Here is a 14,969-nt window from a genome sequence, read left to right on the forward strand (position 1 = left end):
GATCCTTGATTAGATGCCGGAACAGAAAAAGATATGGATAAAAGAAATGGTGAAATCCAAGTAAGTTTTGTACTTTATTTATATGTTTGTATACTATAAAGTTAATTTTTTGGGTTTGATTAATGTTCTATGGTTACATAAAATGTTAACATAGAGGAAATTGGGGGGAGGATGTATGGGAAAGCTATACTTTTTTTTTCAACTCTTCTGTAAGTCTAAGATTATTTCAAAGGAAAATTTTAAACAAAACAACAATGACCAAAACCAAAAACTCATTTCTAAGTCACTCCTCTGTAAGAGCTAGCTCATTTCCCCGGTCTCTCTGTGTATATGAATTCCCTAATGTACTTGACTGACTATGGGACATTTCGAGTGCCATACTCATAGCCTCTTTTGAGGAAAGTACCAAAAGAGAATTTTCTGTGTATAAAGTTGAGATGGTTTGGGTCACATGACATATGAGTTTGTAAACTTCCTAAAAAACTGTAAATTTAGACTATATTTTCCGCAATTTTTCTAACTAGGCAAAACATTTGTCTCTCCCTTGGCAACTAAAGTTGCTTCTTCATAGGAAATATAAAAGCATTTACACCATGAGTTCAGTAATGTCTTGGTTTTTACTAGTCTCCATTTGACATCTGTTTTTCAAGAAATGTTTGGTTGCATGAATAATAATAAAGTATTTTACTGAAAGAAGCTCTAAATGTTAAATTTCATGTACCAGTGAGCAAAAGGCCAAAATAATCTGAGAGGGGGAGGAAATTGTTAGTTAGACCCCTGAAATCAAATTATATAGACAGTTGTCTACTCTACCTAACTGTCTGGGTTTAGTTTAAATAATCTTTATAATATTTGAGAATTCTAAAAGATATTTTATGGCCTTAGGAATGAGACTATTTTAATTTCAAAACCTCAGTTCAGCACATTATTTTTCCACCCACACAATAATGATCTATAAGAGCTATTGAGACAACGCTCTCCATAGTCCCAACAGTACGTCAGAAAGCTCACAATGCTAAATCAGAATAGCAAAGAATAAGAACACAAATCAAGTGAAATTAATAAAGCAAACTGAATATCAGTGAACATAGCCTGTAGGCAAATTTCCTCCTCGACTGAAAACAGAAGCGACTTAGTAAACATTTTTAACAATGCCCTTGAGTAAACTGTATTTGATTCACAAGGTCACATCTTCAGAAATGTTATTTAAAGATACACGATGTTTATTCATTTTCATGTTTCCTCTGTCATTCTCAGTAGTGTCAACTAATGATCAAATATACCCATTATCTTTTTTCTTGTAGCTGCCTTTCCACCAGGGAAATAAAACTACTGTGCTGAAGTTAAAGATAAATTTTCACCCCATGCTACAAGGCCATAAACTGCTTGTTTATTTAGAGATTTTCACTGTTGATAAATATGGTGCTCTGTCAAGTGTTGGCAGGACCAGCAATACTTCCCTTGTCATTTAATGGCAATGCTGAAGTGCCCTGTACCTAAAGGACATGGGGTAATACTAACACTTTGTGATTAGAGGTGTTGTCTCTTGGATAACTCAATTCTCTTTCAAAAGCAACCTACCCTGGCACTATGGAATAAGCTTGCTGTGTTAACTTCCAAAGACCATTGGGGAACAACATAATGAACTGCAAACTTAATGGCAAACATAATGCTAGTGGTATACTCTTCTATCCTTCAAAGAGTGACTGAGCTTCTGTTTCTGATGACCAGAGTTGGAACACCTAATATATTTGTTTCATAACATTCAAGGTTGTTTTTTTTTTTTAACACTGCAAAATGGGAGGCCAGCTATACCTAAAAGAGCATAGAAAGCAACGATTCTTTCCCCAAGTTATTTTCTTACCACTTAATAACTTTTAAAGTGAAGCTATTTGTTAGTAAAATTATGTAGTAGCAAGTGTACAATTACTAACCAATGTCACCCCAATACATTTAATAAAAAAAGTTAAAAGACAGCCACATATATAACACGGGATTTGTATCTAGCATATATAAAAAAATCACACAAATAATAAGAAAAAATCACAATACCTATAAAATAAATAAAAATTAACAACAACAAAAAAATCCCTGACGGATTATATATAGTCAATAAACATAGAAAAAGATGTTCAACCTCACTACTAATCATGGAAATAAAATGAGAATTAAAAAAAATAAATAGATAAAATTATGCTATTTACTCAGCACACTCTTAGTTTCACTTAGCCACTAAAATTTTTTTATAAAGACTTATCTGAATATTCCACATAGATATTACAGAAATCTAGTATGAGATAGTTCTGCAAACTACCAAGCAACATGCAAATGCAGAGTATTATTACTTATAACAATTGGAATTATCATCAATAGTAGTAGACAAAAGAAGTTTCTTTGATATTCGATTTCTCCCTTTTTTGTTTAAATTACCCCCACTAGGCACTATTTACTTTTTTCTCTCTCCTTTTTGTCTTCAGACATCTACTATCCTTAGGCTTACATATTTATATATATAATGTAATATATACATATATAACATAATATATGTAATATATATGTATATACATTATATTATATATATAATATATATAAACTTCCAAAATCTGAGTTGTACTTTTGTGTGAGTATAATTTATTCTCCCATACAATTTTTTAAAAAAACTTTTCATTTTAATGCAGTATAGTTATCGATCCAAAAGAATGAGGCTAAAATGCTGTAATAAAATTTCATGTGGGATGAGACACTTTCTAGAGCTGGGACACAATATGTTTTTCCCTAGGTCTCTGAGTTAGTTTTTATTTATAACATCCACAATTGTCAAATATCTTGGAGAAGGGATGCAGGTACCTAAATGTGTTAGGGTTCTATCATATTAATTTGGCTTGGATACATTTTTGAGATATTTGGCAAGTATTGGAAAAACATGGAGTTGCCACAAAACAACGGCTGAGGAACAACTTAGGGGCTTGGAAGATGATGTCTGTTGTTTAATTTATACTCAATAAGTCTGTGAATGTGATGGAGTTAAAAATTCCTCATTTTACAGATGGAACAATTCAGTGCAGAGGAGTTAACTTGTTCAAGCTTCCAGACAGCCCTGTGGAGGAGCTGAGAAATGACATAGATGTTGTGAACACTGTTTCACTGTAAGGAGACTAAAAGAGATGACAGGGCAGACTCCTGTTCCAACCAGAAAGGTTCTGCTTTGTTTGGTTTTGTTTTTTCTGCTTTTCACTTGAGGGTCCCTAATGAAATTTTGTTTGAGAAAAGTGAATGAGTTCGAATGTAAACATTTATCCAACCAGTTGTTTAGACTGAATGTATAGTCATTTCTAGTCACACCTGTGCCTCTATATACATCATCAGTGATGATTCCATTAAAAAATAGAATAGGTAAATAGCATTAGGGAAGTTAGTTTAAAGCGGAGGCTTTCAAATTTTTGGACTGCAATGCATAAAAAGAAATACTATAAAATCGAGATGATCCAATATAAAAATACAAACAAATGATAGAAACGAAAGTGCTACAAAGCCGACTCTGTGAATTCTGATATCTTTGTTCTGTTCTACTAAAAACTGACTTTATGATCTAGTTTGTACATGAGAATTATAAATAAGGATTTTTTTTAACAATGTAGGCATCCATCATGTTAACTTATTAATTAAGATGTTATGGCAAAAAAGTAAAGCATTCTAAAAAAAAAAAAAGCATTCTAGATTTAAAACCGATAGATGATCTAATGGTGAAACTTTAAATCAAAGGAGATTTTACCACCATTTCCAGAATTAATCTTTAGTATGAATTATTTGAAGCACTAGTGGTTTCTCCACTGTCCTAGAAATTGTTTTATGTTTGGATTTTCAAAATTGTCTTTAGTTACAATAATGTTGCTAATGTGGATGAAGTTAGGTTAAGTGCAGGAATCATCTCTTTCTGCAGTTTTCACCGTTTTATTCCAAAAATATCAAGTACCCAGGAGACTTCCAGAAAAAAATAAAACATACATCATCATCATTAGCATCTCAAGATCATATTGAGACTGCCTGATGGTTGCTGCATGGCATAGGAAGAGTTGTTGGTGACATTTTTCCATGTTCCTCCGCCTCTTTCTTTTTTTATTTCATTTAGTGTTCCACCGTATCCTTTCTTCCTTTTCCTTTTTCCTTTGTTTTGACTGTGCCTGAGGCTTAGGCATAAGTGCAACTTTATCTGCTTTTAAAAGGCAAATGAGTCTAAAATTCTAAAGATACTTTGAGGGGTCAACCCTCAGATCTCAGAGAGAGGCTGCCGTAATGGTTTAATTTTAGTTTTTGAAATGATGTGCCTTTTTTCATTCCCATATTATAGCACTTGCCAGTTACTTCTTGCCTTGCATTATAAAAAGTTGGTTGTCTGTTTCTGTCCCCTCCCAATGTATTTACTAATTATGTAAATGAATGATAAGCAGGAATTCAACTTAGAAATATTTATACTTGTTACCAGATATTTTTGGATTCAATAGAAGTACAATATACATATGCTACACAGTTCATTTAAATCAATGAAACTGAAGACGACAAATACTTGGCAAGCTAACTGTCGTTCTACACTGGGCTCCGACAGATGTTCTTAAGCATGGATCTCCTTTCCACGGGACTGGGGCTGGGCCTTCGCATCCTCCCTACAACGGCATTTTGGCAGATATGATTAGTTCATTGGACTTGGCATTCTAAATGCCATCCCTCTTTTAACTGAGGTGAATGCATGTATTGAAAATTACTTTTCTCTGGGCTCTGGTTAAATTAAGAAAATTGCCATAGACATAGGTAAGTGAATTGTGGCCAAATCAAGAGACCTGCTGAAGGTGACATCTGTTGGCTGTCTCTCTTTCTCTCCTATTATAAACTTGATTCTGTGTTCTTCTTTTCATCTTTATTAATTATCAAAATATAAGAAGCCCTTTCCTGGAAATGTTGTCTTAGGGAATCTATCATACCTCTCATTTAAATTCAACCTTCCCTTTGAAGCAATACCTGATGATAGCTCAATTGTTACTAACTTCAGATCACCGATTTTCATGGTACCAAGGTGGATACCAATTTCCCCAGCATTCCAGAAATCAGCATCCAAAGGCTGTGAAAGGAGAAAAATCACAAAATTGTATCTCATGCTTATGCCTGGACCCATTTCCCAGGAAGAGGCATGAGACCCCCTACAATAAGCTTAGAACAAACAATAGATTCATTCCCTCCAACTATTATTGGAAGCAGATCCCTGAAAATGGCCATTTGGAGGGGCGTGAACAAAACGGGACTCAGTTAGAAGGAAAAAGAGGGAAAATTAGAGAGCAGTGGACAGTGTCTGCCTCATAGCAGCAAGGTGACCGTCTAATTTTTGATTGTGTGGAGTCAGTATTGCCATGTGTTACCGGAGCACTACCTCCTCACTCCCATATCTTGCTATCCCTCATGGAAAACAAAAGAAACTTGATAATCTCTTAGGCCCAGTTTTACCATATACCAACTCTTTTACTTTTCAGTGAGCATATTATGGCTTAATAACCTATTGATAGCGGCCTGCACATGAATTTCATTATAATATTTGTGTTTGATGGTGTTGCTATGGGAATAATTTTGTATAATACAGGAAATTATATGAGGACTCATTTAACTGAGAGTCGGGCTCTGGTCTAAATAACCTTTATTTTTTTCAGATGAGAAATAGTTTTGAAGATGCAATAGAGTTGATCATTAAAGTAGCTCTAGATATGGAACTGATTATGTTACATAAACTATAATAGAAAATCCATTGCATATGTACAGTAATATCTTCAGTAACACAAATAAGTGATGCACCTAATATTTGTAAAGACTAAGACAGCATATTCAAATTTAAACTGAGAATAATATATCTTCACATCTATATCTACTTATATTGTGCACAATCTATTAAGTTCTATGTAGCTGTCTTTTCTCTGTGATTGCTGTTCTGCGTTGTGTCTATTTTTAATCTATTTCTGGAAATTGTTTTGGGGTGCAATAATATGCCTATAGAACCACGTTACAATGTGGTTTGCAAATAATGTCACCACTACTATTGTATTCTCTACTTGGAAAAGTATCTTACCTAGGACATTTCTCTTAGGCAAGCAATAAACAATTTCATAGAAATAGTTTTTTTATGGTACATTTCACAGTTATTATTAGTTTTTTCCTAAGTTACTTTCATAAATTTGCAAGAGTTTGGGTGATCAGTTGTCTTCAGTTCTTTTGATCTTCTACAAAATAATTGTGTCTTTCTAAGCATTAAAATCTGATCCATCATGGGACACTATATAGACAGCATTACTTATAATAGTCTTCTGCCTGCACTTTAAGCATAACCTTTTACGATCAGGTGAATTCTCTATTGAAGCCTCTTTCCTTATAAACTTCCTATGGCTTCCATGTGAGACTGGACCTGAGTTTTGCTGGGAAGACTGACTTGAGAAAAAGCCATTTCAGACTTTCATAACTAATGAGAGGGGAAGAATCTGCATCATTTGAGATTGCATGGCTAAATTCACTTATATCGGGGATGAGCTCGTTGTTGCAGTGAGAGGCTGGGAAGAGCGAGACTGCTCTTTGTTCAGTTGTAGTATTCACATGGTACCATCCATGTCTGTGCCCCCAAGAACACATGAAGATATGTCCAGCCAGTCGAATAGCAACCACTTTCCTAGTGCCTTTGACTTTTCCTTCTGCTGCTTTTGAAATGACTAAAAAAAAAAAAAAAAAAAAAAAGAAAAGAAAAGAAAAGAAAAGAAAAGAAAAGGAAAGAAAAGAAAGATTAAAGGAAAACAGTCTGCCAAGTGCCTGAAAGAAACCAGCTTTTGGAGCTAGCTTATAAATACAAGCTTATAAACAAGGGGCTCATGCTTCAACAGAAAAAGAAAGGATAAAAAGACCAAGAAATTCCTCTGTCTTCTGTAGTCAGTGGATGTAGCTTCCTTGTTAAAGGGAAAAAATGAATAGAATGATGCTCTTTTGGTCCCAAGTTGTGCAGAGAGAGTTTGAAGGAGGAAGATGAACTTTCAGACATCTGTGAAGGGTAGAGTATTTTTTTCCAACATAATTGCAGTAGACTGTGTGAATCCACTGTTCCCATGGGCCATCCTATCTACCCCTGCAAGGTCAAGGTTACAGAAGAGAAACGGGAAGCCACATGTCTTGGCTTTTCCTATAATTGTTCCTAGGTCCCCAGTCGAGACAATTTTGGAGATAAGAAAGACACTTCTCAGTGGACCTGTGTCTGCAAGCTGATGTCTTGCTGTTCCTTTGTATCTGACACAGCTGCACTTCCACCTCTATTTTTCATCGTCCCCTTTCGGTTAACTCTGCATATAGAGTCAATGGCTTTCTACAGGGCTCTAGCTCCTCCCAGCATTCAGCCTAATATTTCAAGAGTTTAGAGAAACATGAATTAAGGACATCTTGGAATGATGAGAGAAGCTCTGTGAACCGTTACAGCTCACTTCTCTGAAGCTTCTGCTTCAGGAACACTACTTTACGTTGCCCCTAAGTGCCCTGATACAGTCAGTTCTAATCTTGGATCATCTTCCTTAAGTGAGTCTGAATTATTTTGCTCTACTCTTCTTCAGTATTTTATATTGGTTCTCATGGATGATTAGGTTCACGTGAATATATTTTTCATGTGCTATGCTCCCCTTAGCAAGACAGAAATTGTTGGAAAACTATTCTTGAACCATTAGGAAAGATTTTTCTCATTGTGATATTCATCACTGCTTTTGTTATTACCATAATAGCAAAGCATAATCTTGGCCAAAAGGGAGATTGTTATTTTACATTCATAACTTTGGAAATATCTGACATGCAAAATGCTAAAAGTGTTTCTTTAATTATTATTGTTTCTCTCTGATAAGCAAGAAAGGTAGGCCATATGATTGATCCCTATGCCTATGCCACACGAGCACGAGCAATTTAATTACATGAAAAATGGTTATATTTTAAATTAGTGGGTACCTGGCATAATGCAAGCTTTGTAAGAAGGAATGTCCTCTGGCCACCCCACTGCCACAACAATTTACATTTCTATTACTCTTCCCATAACTAATATTTCCAAATAAGGAGCAGCAACAACAAATCCTGAGAAAGAGCAATATAAATGTTTAACTTCTATTATGATTATTTTTAAACTTAAGGAGCCAACCTATAGGATGTTTAGGGACACTACTGGAAAGTACTTGTCATCTCTTTTAGTGAGGGTTTCTGAAGAGAGGGACACATAATTTACGAATAAGTAGGAGAACAAAGAGAATCACATCATAATAGGTTAATGACAAGGAGACCTCCAAGGACATGAACATCTGAGTCCTAAAACAGTATGTGGAAGTTAGATATTAAGGGAGGAAATGAGGCTCTGTAGGTAATAAATTATGTTTACAAATTCCCCTAAAATCTCTCCTCAAGTAATTGGCAATGCTCATGGAGCACACAAGTATAAAGATAGTTTGCTAATTTTGGTAAACTTCTGAGAATGATTTGATGAGACCTAGTCTATATGTCAACTATTTCACTTCTAAGTAGTACTTTTATTTATTTATTTGTCGTGTGTTTTTATCAATTTATTCCCGTCATTGCTATTCCTGTAGAAGTTCTAATGAATCTCAAAAGATAAATATCGCTATTACTTTTTAAATTTTGTTAAACTTACTATCTTTTGCTAATATTTATTTTTTATTATTTCAGTTGTACAAACAGCATAATGATTAGACATTTACACCCCTCACAAAGTGACAACCCCGACAAGTCTACTGCCCCTCCGACATTGTACACAGCTATTCCAATACGATTGACTATAATCCCTACACTGGAGGTGCCATACATGTGGACATTTTGGTCACCATTGCTCAAGCAATAGTTTGCCATAATCAGAAGTGTCTGGATGCAGATGGTAACAACTTTGAGCACCTCTTGTAATTGCAGAAGTCAAATGGCACTATATTCATTTTTTTGTTATTGGTATATATTGAGTATTACAATTTTAATATAGTTTTCCTTTCTTAAATGTGTATACATTTTTTGGCACTCCTGGTAAACTGGGGTGCCAAAAAAAATGTATATACATTTTAAGAGATGCTATCTACTCATATATAGAAATTATAGTTGACATTTAATATTATATTTTAGGTATATAGCACAATGATTAGGCATTTATATAATTTATGAAGTGATCCCTCCAATAAGTTTAGTACCCATCTGACACCATACATAGTTTTTACATTATTGACTATATTCTCTATATGTGTATTTCATATCCCCGTGATTATTTTTGTAACTACCACTTTGTACTTCCTAATTCCTTCACCTTTCTCACTTATTCTTCCAACATTCCCTCCCATCTAGCAACCATCAGTTTTTTCCTCTGTATCTATGAGTCTGTTTCTGTTTTGTTTGTTCATTTATTCTGTTCTTTAGATTCCCCATAAGCAGGATCATAGAATTAGTCTTTCTCATCTGATTTATTTCACTTTGCATAAAAGCCTTTAGATCCATCCATGTTGTTGCAAATGGTAAGGTTTCATTCTTTTTCATGGCAGAATAATACTCCATTGTATAGATGTACCACTATTTCTTTATCCAATCATCTATTGATGGGCATTTTGGTTGTTTCCACACCTTGGCTATTGTGAATAGCGCTGCAGTGAACATAGGGGTTTGTATATTTTTTTGTATTAGTGCTTTGGATTTCTTTGGAAAAATACCCAAGGATGGAATTACTGTATCATAATGGTTTGTTCTATTTTTAATTTTTTGAGGAACATCCATACTGTTTTCCATAGTGGCTGCACCAATTGCAATCCCACCAACAGTGCACTGAGGGTTCCCTTTTCTCCACATCCTCGCCAACATTTTTTTTTTTGTTGCTTTATTAATGATAGCTGTTGTGACAGGAGTGAGGTGGTACCTCATTGTGAGTTTATTTTTTCATATTTCTCTGATGATTAGAGACATTAAACATCTTTTCATGTGTCTCGTATGTCTATTGGCCATCCGTATGCACTCTTTGGAGAAATGTCTGCTTATGTCCTCTGCCCATTTTTTAATTGGATTGTTTGAATTTTTGGTTTTGAGTTGAATGAGTTTTTTGTAAATTTTGGATATTAACCCCTTATCAAATGTATCATTGGCAAATATCTTTGCCCATTAAATAGGATGTCTTTTTGTTTTGTTGATGGTTTCCTTTGCTGTGAAAAAAATTTGGGGTTTGATGTAGTCCCATTTGTTTTTTCTTTTGTTTCCCTTGCCCAAGGAGATACTCGTATATCAGTAGAAATATTACTAATAGTAATGTCTGAGAGTTTATTTCCTATATTTTCTTCTAGGAGTTTTATGGTTTCAGGTTTTACATTTAACTCTATAATCCATTTTGAGTTTATTTTTATACAAGGTGTGATCACAAAATACAGTGAATGTTTAAATAAAAAAATTATTACAGTAAAAGGCACATTGCCATTAATTCCCCTCAAATACTCCCCCTCACTTGTAACACACTTATCCCATCCTTCTTGCCACTTTCTGAAGCAGTTCTGGAAGTCCTCTTTTGTGAGTGTCTTTAGTTGTGCTGTCATGGCTGCCTTGATATCCTGAATCATTTTGCCGTTGGGAAAGAGCCAGAAGTCACATGGTGTGAGATCTGGGGAATAAGGTGGATGAGTACACACTATAATGTTTTTATTTGACAGAAATTGCTATACCAGAGCAATATGTGACACAGAACATTGTCATGATGGAGGATGATTTATGGAACACTTTAAAACACACCTTCTCTCAACTGTAGCTCACACCCAACTGACTGCCCTGAACAAGTGGAAACTGGACACACACTATTACTAAAGTTCGTCACGCCACCTCCTGTATTGAAGATCCCTGACTTTCCATTGGATACCACCCAGCAGCAGTATTCACCATATTTTTTGGATCACAAGAAAAGCTCTGTCTTTTGATTGGAGCATTTAATCCATTTACATTTAAAGTGATTATTGATATGTATGTAATTATTGCCATTTTATTATTCATATGTTTTATCTTTGTTTGTTTATTTTCTCCTTTCTTATGCTTAAAGAAGTCCTTTTAATATTTGTTGTAACACTGACTCGGTGGTAATGAATTTCTTTTGTTGTCTGGGAAACTTTTCTCTGTCCTTCACTTTCAAATGATAGCCTTGCTTGGTAGTGTAGTCTTGGTTGTAGGCCCTGGTTTTTCATCACATTGAATATTTCCTGCCGCTCTCTTTGGCCTGCAAACTTTCTGTGGAGAAATCCACTGATAGTCCTATGGGAGCTCCCTTTCTCTTGCTGCTTTTTGGATTCTCTTTGTCTTTAACCTTTGTCATTTTAATATGATGTGTCTTGGTGTGGGTCTGTTTGGGTTCATCTTGTTTGGGACTCTCTGTGCTTCCTCGGCTTGTATGTCTATTTCCTTCACCAGGGTAGGGAAGTTTTCAGTCATTTCTTCAAATAGGTTCTCAATCCCTTGCTCACTCTCTTCTTCTGGTACTTCTATAATGTGAATGTTGTTATGCTTGATGTTGTCCCATAGGTCCCTTAAACTACCTTCAATTTTTTAAAACTTCTTTTTGCTATTGTTGTTCTGATTGGGTGTATTCTGTTACCTTGTCTTCTAAATCACTCTGCTTCATCTAGTCTGCTGTTGATTCCTTCTAGTGTATTCTTCATTTCAGTGATTGTATCCTTTATTTCTGACTGGTTCTTTTTATGGCTTCTAAGTCCTTTTTTATGCTTACTATCTCTTTGTTGAAATTCTCACTAAGTTACTTAAGCATTCTTATGACCAGTGTTTAAAAACTCTGTCTCTGGCAGGTTGGTTGCCTTCATTTAAGTTAGTTCGATTTCTGGAGATTTCTTTTGTTCCTTTGTTTGAGACATGTTTCTTTGTTTCCTCATTCTAGCTTTTTTGCATCCCGCCAGATGAGAGTTGTGGGGAGCAAGGAGGGCAGTGCAGGGTTAAGAAAGACAGTAGCCAAGAATAGTGTGCAAGTGGGGCCAAGGGACTCCAGCCTCAAGGGCTGAACCCTGAATCAGGCCAACGCATAAGTTTTATTAGTTAGGTGAGGAAGTAAAGGAGATAAAGCTTGTCAATCTCAAGATCTGTGAATCCCATACATTATAATAGGAACCTGATTCAAGCCAATCACCCTTGCCTGCAGGCAACAGAACTGTATGTCTCAGGATATATGTAATTCCCCAAGGGACAAAACCTTTATGCATATGAATAGATGGAGAGCACATCATTGAATCACTTCCCCTGCAGATTGTGGGAAGGAATGCAGCCACAGAGGCAGAGGCTCTCCTTAGCCGGAGAAAGATGGGGGCTGTGCCTACCTCTATCAACCCCGTGGGTTCTCCTGTTGGTCCCCACGCAGCTCCGCCTAGCTTGGGTTGTTCCTTCCGTGGGGAATCTTACCCGTCATTGGCTGACTAGCCCTCTTTCTGGGGCCAAACAGGGAGACATAAGGTGTAAGCACAAAGGTGAGGCAAAGTCCCTGAAAGGATCCGTCTCACAGACTGTCCTTTCTTTAGGGGCAGGTACGAGGAGACAGACGAGTAGGCTGCTGTGTGGCAACATGGCTGTCTCTCTGTGTTTGCTTCTATGTATTAGGTAGGTAGATCTTCTATGTCTCTCAGTCTTTGCTGTGTGTCCTTATATAGTATGTGTCCTGTGTGGTCTAATGTGCAGTCTCCCTGATCTCCTGTGTGTGTGTTTCAGGACTGTCCCTTGGGTGTGTTGTGTGTGTACTTGTCTTGTAATTGAGACTTGACTGCTTTTGGTACATCAATGGGTGGGATTGCCTCTCAGGTTGACTGTGAGTTTTGGCTATACCTCCAGTGTATGAGCTGCTGTGTGGGGGCTGACCCCTCAGAGAAGGGGTCACCCCTGCATTCTCTTGTGCCTGGTGAGGAACCCTTTTGGTATGTCACTTGTGGGGCTAACCAGGTAATGCTCTGGTGTGGTCTGAGGCTGGCCTCGGAGTGTGTTGTTTGTGGTGTCTTGGGAGGGGCTGCCTTGCAGGCCAATTTCAGTCTTGCCTGTGACTGGCCTGCGGATATCTGGGAGGAGCCACAAATCTATATTTGGTTGGCTGCTGCCTGTGCTGGACCTGGAGACATGCGAGGATGGCCTTGCTGTAAACAAAAGCTGCCTGCCACCAGTATTTGGCCTGAGGCAGCTTAGCAAGAGGCTGAGGGGCCCCCTAGGCCTATTGCCACCTGCTGGCTTTTTTTTTTTTTTTTTGTAATTTGTGTTATTTGTAATTTTGGTGTGATCCTGGATGCGGCAAGCATAGCGTTTACCTAACCCACCATTGTGGACCTTCTCCTCTTTATTGCTTTTTTCTAACTAGTACTTTTAAATGACTGGTTTGGTATGTGAGTAGAAACTGAAATTGTTTTAGAAGTGCAATGAATATTTTAATTAGTCCTCCATTTTCTTCAGGTTCCTGAATGTATTAGCTCAGAGCATCAATTACTAAGATGAATCATGATTATTATGAACGGCTTCAAATCTTTCTTGCATTCTTAATGTGGATTTTTCAGAAAATTGTAGTGGTAGTATTTGCCTACGAACAGTTCCAGCCCCATGATATGGCTTGAAGAATACATAGTACAGTCCAGATGGGAAGAAAGAAAATCCTATTGTTTGTTTTTTCAGTTTTGAACCACTATCTTAGGAAGTGGTGAGAACTGAAGGAACTGGTAAGTGCTGTGGCAGGACGGATAAGTTCATGTTGCTAAATGTTTAATTTTGTGTCTAGGAAAAGCAGGTGCACAATGGCAAGTACTAACTTATCTGCTCTCACCTCTGACTTTTCAGTGAATAGACCATGGACTATTCCCACCTTATTCATAATATCTAACATAGTCACTTCACCTGTCATACAGACATAAAAGTGGATGAAGTAAGTGTTCTTTTTTTGTTATTGTTTTGATGAGTAGGGATTGTCACCTGCTACCTGTCAAAATGTGTGTTGAAACTCTGGTAAGCTTTGGGTTCTTGGAGTTTGTTGACTAGCTTACGTGTTTGTCTAGCTGATAGAGACTGCCTTGTTACCAAGTAAGTATTTTAAGATCCCGTTAATTCTAAATCTTAAAAAATAAAAATAACCAACCTCTGAAATAGATTAGTATACTTATCAAGCTTTTTTCCCTTGTCATGGAGCTGGACATTTTCTTAAAAATGAACTGTATGATTCTTTTTAAAATAGACTTTTTGTGGGATGTCTTTCAGTCTTGAAGATGACATTCCTGATTCATTATATTATATTATAGTAAATGTTACAGGGAAGTGGGGATGACAATTTATGTAGGTGTAAGCCCTGGTTATATCTTCAACTGGTCATAAGAAGCTATCAACATTATCCCATTTTAGCTTACTGTCAAATAAAAGTATTCATACCAAATTAGTAATACAGAATATGGTAATTTACATGTAAAGAACAACCTTAGATTTTTTTGCTACCAGATATTTATCAAAAGATTGGTTGTGAGAAAATTTTCCTAAAGACTGTTTAGAAATGATTGTCAAACTGATTTAGAAATGATAGTCTAATATAGCTTTAGACTAGCTTTTTCCAAACTATTATAGATTTCCTGAATCATAGTGTACTTCAAGAATTAATAAGTACACTATGAAAAAATTTTGAGGAGAAAACAGCTGCTCTAGCTCCTTTAATTTTCAATCTTGGTTTAATGTAGCATATTAAAGTATTATAATTTTGGAGCACAATGTTTGGCTTTCATTGAGTTGTAATGTGATAGCTATTGTCTTCACTGAGAAACCTTCCAGGAGTAGACCTTTGGAAGTCATTGCTAAATGTACTCAGCAGTGTTGTTGAGAACCTGATTTATTATCGTCACATTGTCCCTTTAGGAATTCCAATGGGAGGAGATTCCCTTAGGTCTCACTGTCAA

This window comes from Rhinolophus ferrumequinum, chromosome 13 (assembly GCF_004115265.2).
Source record: "Rhinolophus ferrumequinum isolate MPI-CBG mRhiFer1 chromosome 13, mRhiFer1_v1.p, whole genome shotgun sequence".
Classification (NCBI taxonomy): Eukaryota; Metazoa; Chordata; class Mammalia; order Chiroptera; family Rhinolophidae; genus Rhinolophus; species Rhinolophus ferrumequinum.